A 14,647-nucleotide genomic window follows, 5' to 3' on the forward strand; every position below is an offset into this window, starting at 1 on the left:
CCACCACAAAATCCATTGAAATGTGGGTCCATGGCTTAGATGGAATAGAGAGTGGATGTAATGGGCCAACAGGAACCCCTCTAGGAGTCTTATTTCGGGCACAGATGTCACATGCCCGAACCCACTGATCCACATCCCTAGCCACCGAGGGCCACCACACCGCCCTAGATAGCAACTCCCGAGTTCTGGCAATACCCGGGTGACCTGCCGACTTCTTGGCATGGAATTCCAGGAACACTCGCTTTCTTAACCTAGGAGGCACAAACAAAAGACCTACCGGAAGGTCTGGAGGAGCCTGCTCCTGTGCTCTAAGGACTAATGACAAGAGGTCCTCGGTAATGCCCACTTTAATACATGATGGGGACACAATGGGCAATGGCTGCTCGGTGGTCTCCTGGATTGGAGCAAAACTCAGCGAGAGCGCATCAGCCTTGATGTTTTTTGACCCAGGGCGATATGTTATAAAAAAATTAAAGCGAGCAAAAAACAAAGCCCATCGTGCCTGCCTGGCATTAAGGCGCTTCGCTGACTCTAAATATGCCAAATTCTTATGGTCAGTGAGAATTGAGACGACAAACTTAGCCCCCTCAAGCCAGTGTCTCCACTCCTCGAGTGCATCCTTAATAGCCAACAATTCCCGGTTACCCACGTCATAATTCATCTCGGCAGGCGAAAATTTACGGGAAAAGTAAGCACAGGGATGAAGGCGATTATCAGACACCCCCATCTGAGAGAGCACTGCCCCGATACCCATCTCAGAGGCATCCACCTCCACCACAAAAGGACGCTCTGGATCTGGGTGTCGCAGTACCTTGGCCGAGACAAATGCCCTTTTGAGACGGGCAAAAGCCGCTTTGGCCTCACAAGACCAGTGAGCAACATCCGCCCCTTTCTTAGTGAGTGCCACCAAGGGCGCCACTATAGACGAAAATCCAGCGATAAATCGTCTATAAAAATTCGCAAAGCCCAGAAAACGCTGAAGCGCCTTCAAACTAGTGGGCTGCACCCAATCCAGGACTGCCTGTACCTTGGAACCCTCCATTTGGAAACCTTCTGGGGAGATAATATATCCTAGAAATACGATTTGCTGAACTTCAAATTCGCACTTCTCCAGCTTCGCCCCAAGCCGGTGGTCTCTGAGTTTCTGGAGGACTAAGCGTACATGCTTCCGATGTTCCTCCAGGGAATGGGAGAAGATTAGGATGTCATCTAAGTATACAACTAAGAATCTATCCAAATATTCCCTGAGCACATCGTTCATGAAGTCCTGGAAGACTGCCGGGGCATTACAGAGCCCAAAAGGCATCACCAAATATTCATAATGCCCTGAGTGGGTATTAAAGGCAGTCTTCCATTCATCCCCCTCTCTTATTCGGATTAGATTGTACGCACCGCGTAGGTCAATCTTAGAAAAAATGGTGGCAGTACGAAGCTGGTCAAACAAGACCGAAATGAGAGGCAGTGGGTATGAGTTTTTAATCGTGATACGGTTCAATTCCCTGAAGTCGATGCAGGGTCGCAACGAACCGTCCTTTTTACCCACGAAGAAGAACCCCGACCCAACTGGAGACTGTGAAGGTCTGATAAATCGCTTAGCCAAGTTCTCCTGAATGTACTCTGCCATAGCCTGAGTCTCAGGACGTGACAGGGAGTACAACCTGCTCTTGGGAAGCTTAGCATTCGGCAACAAATCAATGGCACAGTCATAGGGGCGATGGGGAGGTAGTACCTCTGCAACTCTTTTGGAGAACACGTCCGCAAAATCTGCATAACATCCTGGCAATCCTGGCAAACTTAGCTGCGAAAGCCTGACTGGAAGGCTCAAGCAACTCCTGAAACAATCAGTACCCCAACTAAGAATCTCCCCAGAGACCCAGTCAAATTGAGGATTGTGGGCCCTTAACCAGGGTAACCCCAACACCAATGGGGCAAAAGTACAGACAGTCACATAAAAGGACAATTTTTCAGAGTGTGTGGCTCCAATAAACAAAGAAATCTGGTTAGTGCAAGAGGTAATTTTACCCTGGGATAATGGTTCCCCGTTTAACCCACAAATCTCAATTTCCGATGCCAAGGGTACTAAGGTAACAGAGTGTTTCAGGGCGAATTTGGCGGTCCATAAAAACCCCGTCGGCCCCACTGTCCACAAAGGCCTCAGTCTTGACAGTTTGACCGAGGATCTTCAAGGTCACCGGAATGATAAAAGTCTTCTTGGGAAATTCTGACTTCTGGCCTGACAGGATATTTCCCATCACCCTCAGGCCCTGAAGTTTTCCGGCTTTTCTGGGCATGATACTACCACATGACCTTTATTCCCACAGTACAAACATAACCCCTGCTGTCTCCTCCGCGTCTTCTCACGCGAGGAGAGGCGGGTAGCCCCAATCTGCATAGGCTCCTCGGAAAATACCTCAGAGTCTGAGGTTCCCTTGGGAAAGAAGGAAACCTAGGTCTCCCTTTCAAGCCTGTGCTCTCTCAGCCGTCTATCCACCCGAATGGATAACTGCATGAGCTGATCCAAGCTATCAGGCAAGGGATATTGTACCAGTTGGTCTTTTAACTGGTTAGAAAGACCTCTTCGGTACTGGTGTCTCGGGGCTGGGTCATTCCACTGGGTATCATGGGCCAACCTCCGAAACTCCGTACAATAAACCTCAACTGGCCTTCGCCCTTGCTTAAGGATCGAAATCTGAGCCTCGGCTGAGGCCGTCTTGTCAGGGTCATCATACAACATGCCCAGTGCCGTAAAAAAAGCATCAACACTTTTAAGCGACGGACAGTCAGGCTGCAACCCATATGCCCAGACCTGTGGGTCTCCTTGTAGCAAGGAAATCACTATGCCCACCCGCTGAATCTCCGACCCAGAAGACTGAGGCCTAAGCTGGAAATATTGCTTGCAGCTCTCCTTGAAACAAAAGAACTGCGAGCGATCTCCAGAAAAACGATCCGGGAGATTTACTTTCGGCTCTTTAACCCCTGAAGGTACTGCTGCTGCGGGAGCTCCGCCAGAGGCCTGTGAGGTGTGCATTTTAATGGACAAATCATTAAATTGTCGAGTCAGGACCTGCACCTGATCGACCACTTGTTGCAAAGTATTTTGAGGGGTATGCTCCATATTCCCACAAAATTTCAACAGGAGTATTGGGCTGCTGAATATGTTATGCACACCAGTGCCAGCAGGAATGTACTGGTGTCTGAACGGTGAGGGATGCAAAACAAATGAACTCACAGACAGACTGGGGAATATGACATTACATACACAGAAGGTGATAGGGTAACAAAATAAACACAAAGTAAACAGAGAAGCCCAAAGGCTAAGAAACTGGGTGTCTCCCTAGTATTAGGAATGCTCAGATGGAAAGAAGCGAGATGTAGTGATTTAATACGTAGAGAACCCGAAATGCTGTTGCTAAGGGCAACAGCAAAACCCTAAAGGGTTACCAACGGGTGTGGCAGTAAACTCCTTGGTCAGAGATGGAATAATAGACACAAGGAGAGTCTCCACAATCCTAGTCCTCACTTGCAGTGCACTGGTTCAGCTTACTGCCACTAAACTGACACCTGAACACCTTGCACAGTGAGAAAGGATTTTGGCAGGCAAGTCTGAGAATACAGCCGCAAACCTGCTAGGTTCACAGAGTAGCAAAAGAACCCCAGCAGGTTAAACGACTGACTCCAGTCTTACTGCTAGGTCTGGATTGGCAGAGTGTAATACCAAATCCCAAGGCCTATTTGCAGTAAGCAACAAATAAATACAAAGTTTACACAGTACTAGCTAGCTTTCAGGAACTGACTAACCAACAAAGATTCAACAGCATCTGCCTAACCTGAGAAGAGGGTTTATATAGCAGGTGCTGTCCACGCCCCACTCAGACCTCACAGACTGTGAGCACAAAAGCCAGCACCGTCTCCCCTGCCGTGCACAGAGCCTGTAACCACTGCACAGCAAAAGACCCGAACCGGAGTATCAGCTACGCTCAGGTTACTCCGCTAGCACTTGTCTCCCGGTTGCCATGACGACGTGGCAGCACAGAGCAGGAGACCCTAACATATCCATCCTTAGCTGGAAGTCAGAATGCTCCACTTCCAGACCTTCACTTTCAGCTGCTGCACCAGCAGTAGAAGGTTCACACAGCATGGGCGTTGGCCCAGCAAGTTCAGCAGCAATTACTGCTGCACCTGCCACCTCAGTATCCTGTGCACCCTCTCCTGCCTGCATCACTGCTGAATTTTGGGGAGACGCCTCCCCAACCCCAATCTCCGCAGCCACCGGTACCTCCGCAACAGAACTTTGTCTGTCCGATTGACAGACCTCCATTTCTTGATTATCTTTAACCACAGACTCACAGGAAACAACAGGTAAGTCACCTTTTGCTTTGCTTTTCTCCTGTAACCGCTTCACTGCCAGTTGAGCTTTAACCCTTTCAAGGGCAGATGTTAGCACAAGAAGCTCTTCTTTCAAAATTGGCTGCTCCCATTTATAGCATGAGTTCCTTTTCTTCTTTTTACTTGCTATTTTATTGTTCAGAGACAGGCTTTCTCGCTGCAGTTCTTTAATAGTGTAATTTCCATACGTCTCCATCTCCTCCTCATCCTCTGTATCTCCCGGGGATGCCGGCACATTCTCCCTAGCGTACAAAGGCCGGGACCCCCCACTTCACTAACAGGCTGGCAACAGCTGCTGCCACTCCACCCTGAGTTACACCTTCAACTCAGAGGAGCACCCTTCTGCAGTTTGAGGGAGTCCACATTAATGGAACAACTGGCCACTTCTGCCACTGGCTGGCTGCCTATTACTATGGCTCCAGAGTGTACTGTTGTAGCACTTTCAGTGCTCTGGACACAGTCCATATTCAGGGAGCTCTCTCCCCCAGGGAGATCCATCCCACCCGGGGAAGCCAGCAGGGAAACTCCCTATGTAAAACTCTATGCAGCTAGGGCTCACCTCCTCACAACCTGCTCTTTGCACACACAGCTCACTTCTGCAGATCTCCGCCCAAACACCTGTCTGGATTACAGGTGCCCAGAGCTGAGAGGGGCCACCTTCCCTGTCACAGTTACATGTGTTATATTCCGGGTATAGCTACCATAGGTGCAGGGAGTGCAGCTGCTATGGGGCCCAGAGCTGAGAGGGGCACCTTCCTTGTCACAGTTACATGTTTTATATACAAGGGTGTAGCTACCATAGGTGCAGGGAGTGCAGCTGCTATGGGGCCCAGAGCTGAGAGGGGCACCTTCCTTGTCACAGTTACATGTTTTATATACAAGGGTGTAGCTACCATAGGTGCAGGGAGTGCAGCTGCTATGGGGCCCAGAGCTGAGAGGGGCACCTTCCTTGTCACAGTTACATGTTTTATATACAAGGGTGTAGCTACCATAGGTGCAGGGAGTGCAGCTGCTATGGGGCCCAGAACTGAGAGGGGCCCACATTACCTGTCTAAGTTTCAAGTGTTATATACATTTTTCACCATTGGGTGGTACATAGGGGTCTTTTCAAACTTTTTCTTTGGGGTCTACAATATATCTAGGTATGCCCCTGGACCTGCTCATTGTAGTGTGGTATAAAATGAACTGGAGGGCATTGTAATGTTATATAATATGAACTGGGGCACTGTAATGAGGCACAATATGACCGGGAGTACTGTATATCATAATGTGAATTGGGGGTACTGTGCGGCATAATGTGTACTGGCAGCTCTGAAATGTGATATAGGGTGAACTTAATCACTATTACGATTTATAAAAGAATCTAGGGCACTACTATGGGGCATAACATTAAATAAGGCTCTACTATGGTTCAGAAAATGAACTAGGGCACTATTATAGGGCATAAAATGAACAACTGCTGCAGAGAAGAGTCTCTCTAGAAGCCTTGGGATGGGGGGCCCTTTAAATTGTTGCTATGGGGCCCACAAAGTTCTTGCGATGCCCCTGGTCAGGATGGGGTAGAAGTGGTAACAGCGCATGTTATGGATGCTTACACCGTTTCTCCCCATGTATGAACGTGCCGGTGTGTGGAACATGACAGGGGCACTATGCACCCCTATCTATATCGGAGCTGATATCTACAAGATAGCTTGCCGATATGCAGGGCAATGTATGAATGGTCAGTAGCACTGTCCGTTCCAACACCTGCAGCTATTGATATGGACAGCTGCAGGTATTGTTGTCCATACACTACAGCAGGGATCACAAAAATATAGCTTTTATCAAATACAAGTTCTGTTCTGCTCTGTATATAGACTCAGTCACACACAGTATACAAGTGTCATATACCAAATTATTTAGCAGAGTCTTCGGCGACAGCAGAGTGGCATGGGACCCGGCGGCTCACTCCCACCAGGCATTTCTTGATACATGGCGTATTGAGGTTAGAAACATAGAATGTGACGGCAGATAAGAACCACTTGGCCTATCTAGTCTGCCCCTTTCATAACCTTATGGTAACCTCAAGCACTCTTTGATCCTTATTTATTTGTAAGAATTTCCTTATGTCTATCTCAAGCATGTTTAAATTACTCTACTGTCTCAGCCTTTACCACCTCTGCTGGGAGAACATTCCACCTACCCACTACCCTTTCAGTGAAGTAATTTTTCCTCACATTTCCCCTGAACCTCAGTGCCCCCCCTCCACCCATGTCAGCATATGTCCTCGTCTTCTAATACTTCTCTTCCATAGAAAAATGTTTCCCTCCTGTACCTTGTTAAAAACACTAATACATTTTAAAGTTTGTATCAAATATAGCAAATGTTGTAACACGGTACAGGAGGAAACATTCTTACTTCATACCTCCCAACTGTCCCGATTTTCATGGGACAGTCCCATTTTTTTGGGACTGTCCCACTGTCCCACCCATGGGCAGCAGTGGTGGTGGGGCGATTGGTAGGCTCCTGTCTTCGCTGCCCTGCTTAGCAGAGCAGTGGTGAATATACGCTGTGTGCATGGGCACAGCGTCTATTCACGGGAGACAGAGGTAGAGGGGGCATGCCCAGGGCTGCCATCAGAAATTGCGGGGCCCGGGACTGACAAAATTGGCAGCCCCCCCCCCCCCCACTGTGGAGGAGTCAGCTTTAGAATTGCACCAGTTAACGTGTGTGTGTGTATTATATACACACACATGCATGCATACATACATACATGTGCCGCTGACGGGAGGGCTTGGGATGCTGATGCCGCTGCCTGTCCGCCTCCATCCCTGCTGTTCTGCTGCTCTTCTCCGTCCTCCTGCAGCTGTATTTAAAATGTCCCTCCCAAAATGGCCGCCTCCTCAGAGGAGACAGTTATTCAAGATACTAGAGGGCTCCTCTAGTATTTTGAATAACTGTCTCCTCTGTGGCGGTGGCCATTTTGGGAGGGAAGTTTTCAATACAGAGATGCTGGAGGGTCGGAGGACAGCGGCAGAACAGCGGAGACGACCACGGAACGGCGGGGACGGGGGCGGGCGGGCAGGTGGCTGCATGAGCATTCCGGGCCCTCCTCTCTGTGTCAGAGAGGCTGGGCCTGGGACAGCTCTGCCCCAATCAGCCCCGTGTTGGCGGCCCTGGGCATGCCAGCAGCTCACAGAGCGCTGGGCATGCCCCCTCAGTGATGAAATATGAGGCATGGCTCACGTTCGCGGCACTCCCGTGAAGCCACACCCTTTTCCTATTGGCTTTCACCACGCCATTATATCCCTCCTTTGCATCTGGCAATGTTTGGGAGGTATGTTACTTGGGAAAGTTTATTTCCCAACTCTCAGAACAATCAGCACAGGGCGTTTTAAGAGAGGAGAGGACCCGCGTGCAGCCTCCATCGTGGGCCCCCTCCTCTCCTCTCCTCTCCTCATAATGCCAGAGTCTATTGCGCATGCGCAGGTCTCCGGGAACATGGCGCCCGGGCCTAGTTCCAGGGGACATCTCCAGTGTGCATGCTCAAATCTCTTGGAAATGGCCACGGTGGCTATTTTCCGAGTGATTCCTGTCCACAGTGCGGGGCCGCCATCACGGGACTCCTAATGGGGTAAGAACAGTATAATATATGGGTGCAGTGTGTGCGGTGTGGGCTCCCCTGGACCCCGTGGCCCGTGTGCACCGCACAAACTGCACCCATTATAGAAATGCCTGTGAATCAGCACCTCTTAGATGATTATTGGACAAAGATAATGATTGGATGAGGTCACATAAATAAGAAGAAGGTTGGCAGAAACTGAAACAAGCCGCTATAGAGCAAGCAGTACTTAACCCTGCAAAAAGAATAAGGATTTCAGCAGGTTCTTCACAATATGGACTAGGATCTGTATTGCTGCAGGAATACGAGGAGACGCGGCGACCTGCACTCTCTGCATCTAGAGCATTGACAAGTGCTGAAAAAAGGGGTGTGATTCAGATGTGGTTGGATTGTGCATTGGAAGCAGCAGCATTGCACTGATATGGAAATGTAGCAGGAGGTCTTAGCGCACACACTGAGATGGTCTTTCTTATGGGCATGCTACAGGGTGAATCAGATAAAGGGGTTGCATATGCCAACGTTCGACTGTTCACATAGGAGGCCATACATGGATGGAGAAAGAACACCTGCCATAAGGCTTGCTTAAGTTTCAGTGGTGCAACTAATGGTGGCGTCTAAGGATGCAACAAATTGTTTTTATTTCTCTGGCTGTTTTTTTTTCTTACATTTATTTTTTTCCCCAGTCCCTACTTTATGAAAGTCAGCAGTGGCCTTAGGGTCAGTGAGATTACGCACAGTAAGTAGAAATCCTGTTCACCCTATCAGTTTTTTAAGCCTAGCACGCGCCCTATGTCAAAACCACTAGATGCTTCTCAGACAAAGATGCCTTATGGGCCAATTCTAGAGGCCTTGAAAGGTGTTGGGTAGGAAATGCCAGCGGTTGGGATGCCGGCGGTTAGAAGACTGGCCATGGTATCCTGATGCTTAGAATCCTGACATGAGGATGGAAAGTATACTTACCTTACCCCAATGCCCCCCTAACCCTGACCCTCCCTCCCCGCAGCCTATACCTAACTCTCCCTCATGCACGCTAACCCTCCTTGGTGGTGCCTAACCCTAACCCCCTCTTCCTGCAGCCTAACCCTAATTCTCCCGAGGGTGAGCGAAGGTAACCACCCTCTCTCTGCAGCCTAACCCTCCCTTTCCCACAGCCTAATTCTAACCCTTCCTCTGCAGCCTAATCCTAACCCCCCACTCACGGCAAATCTGCCTAGTGGCCTGGTTGACACTCATTCGGAATTCCGGCATTTGGGATGGTGCTCCTTGTCGGGATGCCTGCACCAGCATTTCAATCAATGTTGGATTTCCGGTGTCAGTATTTTGACTGCTGGTATCCTAACCACCGGGATCCTGACCAGATCCCCTTGAAGGCTCTATGTGCCAATTCTAGTGGATCTAGTAGCTGGGTTTTTTAACCATGCTTTTGCCTCTTACGTGCTCAATTGAATTAGTTTCCACAAGTATCGACCAGATGATGTTCCTATAGTGTATGTCTAACGCTACTGTAGTCATTCAGAGGGTGGCTTTCATAGGGATGGGAAGCCTGCACTATTTCATATTAAAAAAGGCATTGGGAAAATAATGTTTTTTAAAAGTGGGGGAGGGGAAGAAGAAGTCACAGAAAACAGATGATATACATGCACACACCGATGGGACCTCAATAACTAATTAAAGTCCAGACAAAGAGTAGTCCAATGTGAGAAAGTACATATAACACAAGGTGCATGAGGAGGTTTGTAAGTCCATCTGAAAGTCCAGGTAATCAAGGCAGGTAATGGATAGTAATGCAAAGTGCAGAAAGGGTAATGGTCAGGTGTCAAGAGGAGAACTCATAGGACAGATGGATGCCATTGATGTTTTGGACATTTTGATGACCTATCGATCAGTTTAAACCCTTCCTCTCCTGTCTGGAGCACTAAAGGAGTATATTGAGAGATCAAATTCTGCTTCTTAAAGAGCTAGAAAAGAGAAAAGTAAAGGCTGGAGCATAGGGAAAGCCAGCCATGGTGAGTAACCTGTAGACTGAAATGAAAGTCTCAGCAATATTGGATATCCAGTCTGTGCAATTCTGTATAAGGGCTGTCGATTCTTAAGGATAGACCAGGAGAGGTCCTGAAAGATTTGGATCTTCTGGCTGCCAATATCAACAAAGTTCAGATGGTAGCCATTACACGGGATGTCCCCCTTCTATAAATAATAATGGAGATGGAAGATGACATCACTGTGCCGGTCTGATGATGTCCCCAGTGGACTCTGTAGAAGAGAATGGGTATCTCAGGGGCCTGGCCCATGATGGCAATTATTCTTGCAAGATAGTCAATCCGGCTCTGCATAGAAATGTTCTCCAACATGATGCAGATTCTTCAATTGTTTCTTTTACATCTATTGTTGAGGTCATCCAATTGATTAGTCAGGGCCTGATGCACAACAATCTCCCAGACACAATTGGAGGGATCTACTGAGGTATATAAGAACTCCTCCAGGTGTGATAACATGTTACCTACAGTAGGTGGCAGACATCAGATTCAATAACTGCCAATTCTGAATAGTTTCCTGATATTTACATTCCAGGAAGTCAAAGTCCTTGGACGGCAGGTCCCAACATTTAGACTGTGGGCTGAAGATAGTTTACAGCTTGAGAGAGTGGATTGAGTGGCCCAGCGGCAGGTAAGGATGGGAAAAAATGTTGCTTAATGATGGGTTTCAGCTGGCTTGAGGTATTCCTGTATTCCCTTCCAAAAAGGACTATTAGGAGGGAAACCAGAATATATTTTAGGAGCCATAAGGATAGTCCACCAGATCAAAATACATAGGGGCTTTCTACATGAGGATAGTCCACCAGACCAAATCTAGATGATAATGTGTGCACTGAGAACTTCAGAGCATCTGCCTACACAGTCATGGTCAATTAAAGCAGCACTCATGTCATAGTTCCACATCAGGAAACTCCACCAGACAACAGCACCATGCACTGGAATTACATACATGGACCTGTACCTGATACTTTAGGGATCTTCACAAGTTGAATCTGACAGATGGGTGAATAGCAGGATTTCCCACACAGTTTCTAAATCCTCATGATATCAGTACCTATGTGAGGAAAGGGCTTGGTGTAGATTCAGAGGTGGCTCAGGGTAAGGAAACAAGACTGACCTGTTCTCGATAGCTACCAGAATTATCTGATTCTATAAGGTGGGAGATTTAGGGCTCTTATTCAGTAGCACCTCAGGCAATGGGTCTGTATTGTGACCGCCGGGATCCCGACGATCGGTATGCTAACTGCATACCCAGCTGCATATGGGAGGTCCACTTCCAGGGAGAATTTAGAAGTGGGAAGGCCTGCTGGATGTAAATAGCCAGGCCTGCCTCTGAGCAATGTCCCCTCAAGGATGTAGCTTTAGGGGGCTTGAGATGCAGGCACTATGTGATCTGGCCATGGTGGCACCCACAGAACCATGGGCATACTGGGGTCAGGCCATAGCACAGGCACAGGGAGCAAATAAAGTGGTGCACCATGATAGACAGCACCACAGTATTGGCGGTCTTGGACTCAGAGGCAGCTCGAACGAAGCTCATCGGAGTGCAGCCTCTACAGCTAGGTAGAAAATATAGCAGGCTAGTACACCAAGCTTTTAGCGATGGTAAGGTGGAGCTGCTTCAAAGTGCATCCTGCCATATCGTCTGTAAAACCACGCCCCTTACTTCCATACTTTATTGCTTGCTGTATTGTGATACTACACCTTTCATGAAACTAGACTAATGGATTGCTACTGCTTTGGTCTGGCTATTTCCTATAAACAATGACTCTTGAGTTCCATTCACAATAGTTTATTGGAGTGGCACCTGCAGAAAAGCCCATTATTTTTGCTAGAACCTTGTCATGTTTCATCTGCCAAGTTATAGCAATTTAGAGGTTAATTCCTATGGACAACCAAGTACTGGTAGATTAACAGTATTACTGTACATTCTATTAGACATTCTTTAGGCTTTAATACATGAGCAGGGCCCTCCTCCCTCCTGTTCTCATTAACTACTTCTCTCACACAGGGCCGGACTGCCCATCTGGCACTTCTGGTGGTCCAGTCCGGTCAACAGAGCCGGGAAGGTCGCGCACAGTGCAGCTTCCAGCTCTCTGGTTTGTCCCCCGCTGCTGCCACCGCCCGTAGTGCCCTGTTGCTAAGTAATATGGGGGCGTGTCACAAGCCCAAACCCCCTGACTCATGGAACGCCCTCATTTGCAGTGTCTGCGTGCCCCTTTTGCATAACACATGCCCTCTTTCACGTGCATGGATGCCAGGATCAAAAAGAGGTCCCTGTCCATCCCTGCTCACACACCAAGTACACTCTACACCTCCTCCTTGGGCGCGCTGCCCACGGACTCCAGTCCGTCATTACTGTGGCTTCTTCAGTTGACCTTGTGTTGAGAGCTGTAGTGCTATTTGTTACTTGTTCACTGTATTGTACTGTTCTCTGTACAGTTTTACCTGCCCTTTCTTATTGCTTTGCCCTCTGTATGGTGCTGTGGACCACTTTTGGTGCTCTATAAATAAAGTTTTACAACAATAAAAAAATAATAGGGGTTGATATATGTGAAATATCTGCAAAGACCTGTTATCCTGTATAGTTTCCTGACAATATTTTAATTGTTTTTAATATATATTTTTTAATACAGGATATATATATATATATATATATATATACACACAGAGTAAAAACCACAGCACTCACCGCACCAGAAGCGGGGCACAGCTATGCACTTACCACTCACAGGGTGGGGTGCATGTAACACTGCACTCTCCACCACAGAAGCGGGGTACACAGCTGTACTTACCATTCACAGGGCGGGGTGCATGTAGCCCATGACCACATCACTCTAATAAATACAAACAGAGAACCCAGCACTCACCAAAGTAAACTCACTTATCCTCAACAATTCAATAAATAAATGATGGGGGTTTAGTTGGTGGATTGGCCAATGCACGGAAGCCTGTATACCGATTCAAGGTACCCCACCTTCATACAGGTCCTACACTATCACAGAGTCTTAAAACCTGACTACCACACTGCTGCATCATCTGCCTGCTAGATGTAATGTGTACCTGCCACAGACTTTATGGCTTTTAAAGGTACACTAGTCACCTATTGCACTGGCTCAAAGATGAGATGAAGGTGGGGTACCTTGAATCGGTATACAGGCTTCCGTGCATTGGCCAATCCACCAACTAAACCCCCATCATTTATTTATTGAATTGTTGAGGATAAGTGAGTTTACTTTGGTGAGTGCTGGGTTCTCTGTTTGTATATATATATATATAGATATATATATATATATATATATATATTTTTTATGTGTTTAGATGCTGTAAAATTTCTTATTTATTTTACTGTGAGTACCCTGCAGTATATTTCAGTTTGGTGCAAAAACAATCTCTGTTACTGTATGTTGAATATTTTACTGCACTAAACTTTGCTTCATCTGCACAGAAAAAATATGAGAATACAGTATATTAACATTAAAGTGTCAGATAATTTTTACAAATAATTTGACTAAATATGAATTTCCTGCAATTTTCTGATTATAATTTCAATTATTAACTTCTCATATTTTAGGATAACTGCTAACATTTCAGAGCTATTTGTTTTCAAATATAATTGATTTCTTGATTTACAACTCTTGCTGAGAATTAGGGCAAGCACAGCATGACGCAGAGGTAATAGCTTTCCATAATGTGCTTATTCTACACATTACCCCATTTTTTTTACCTAGCATTCCAAATAATTGTATCTTCCAGCTGTTGTACCATATGACTACCAGAACTGATTTTCATTCTTTCCTTCCAAATTTTAAATTGCATCATTGAGTATAATGAACTCATCAAGTTCTAAAGACAAGTTAAAAAAAAATAAAAAACTACAAAGAAACTAAAAAGAAGTCGATCGTACCAGAAACACCGGAACAGTTGACCACATTTTTCTGATGATGGGCATGATTTGTCTACTGGAAATTGGAAGGTTTTAATGGGAAAGAAATAAGGACACAGAAATATTGAAAACACCAGTTGGCTACATTTTTGCAAAGCCGATTGTGATTCCTGGGAAATGAAAACATGTAATAGTCACGTTAGATGTCTGAAATGCCCACGGAATTGTTTTACAACATTGGGCTAGATTTATCGACCCTTGACTGAGATAAAGTGCCAACCAATCAGCTCCTAACTGTCATTTTTCAAACACAGCCTGTAACGTGGCAGTTAGGAGCTGATTGGCTTATACTATGGGGGTCATTCTGAGTTGATCGCTCGCTAGCTAATTTTAGCAACCATGCAAACGCTATGCCGCCGCCCACTAGGGAGTGTATTTTAGCTTACCAGAAGTGCGAACGTGTGTGCAGCCGATCTCTGCAAAACCAGTTTGTGCAGTGTCTGAGTAGCTCTGAACCTACTCAGCGCTTGCGATTACTTCAGCCTATTCGTGTCCGGAATTGACGTCATACACCCGCCAAGCAAACGCCCAGCCACGCCTGTGTTTTTTCAGACACGCCTGCGTTTTTTGCAAACACTCCCTGATATCGGTCAGTTGACACCCAGAAACGCCCCTTTCCTGTCAATCTTCTTGCGGCCGTCAGTGCGAAGAAAAACTTCACTAGAACCTGAGCACAAC

This window comes from Pseudophryne corroboree, chromosome 1, assembly GCF_028390025.1.
Source record: "Pseudophryne corroboree isolate aPseCor3 chromosome 1, aPseCor3.hap2, whole genome shotgun sequence".
Classification (NCBI taxonomy): Eukaryota; Metazoa; Chordata; class Amphibia; order Anura; family Myobatrachidae; genus Pseudophryne; species Pseudophryne corroboree.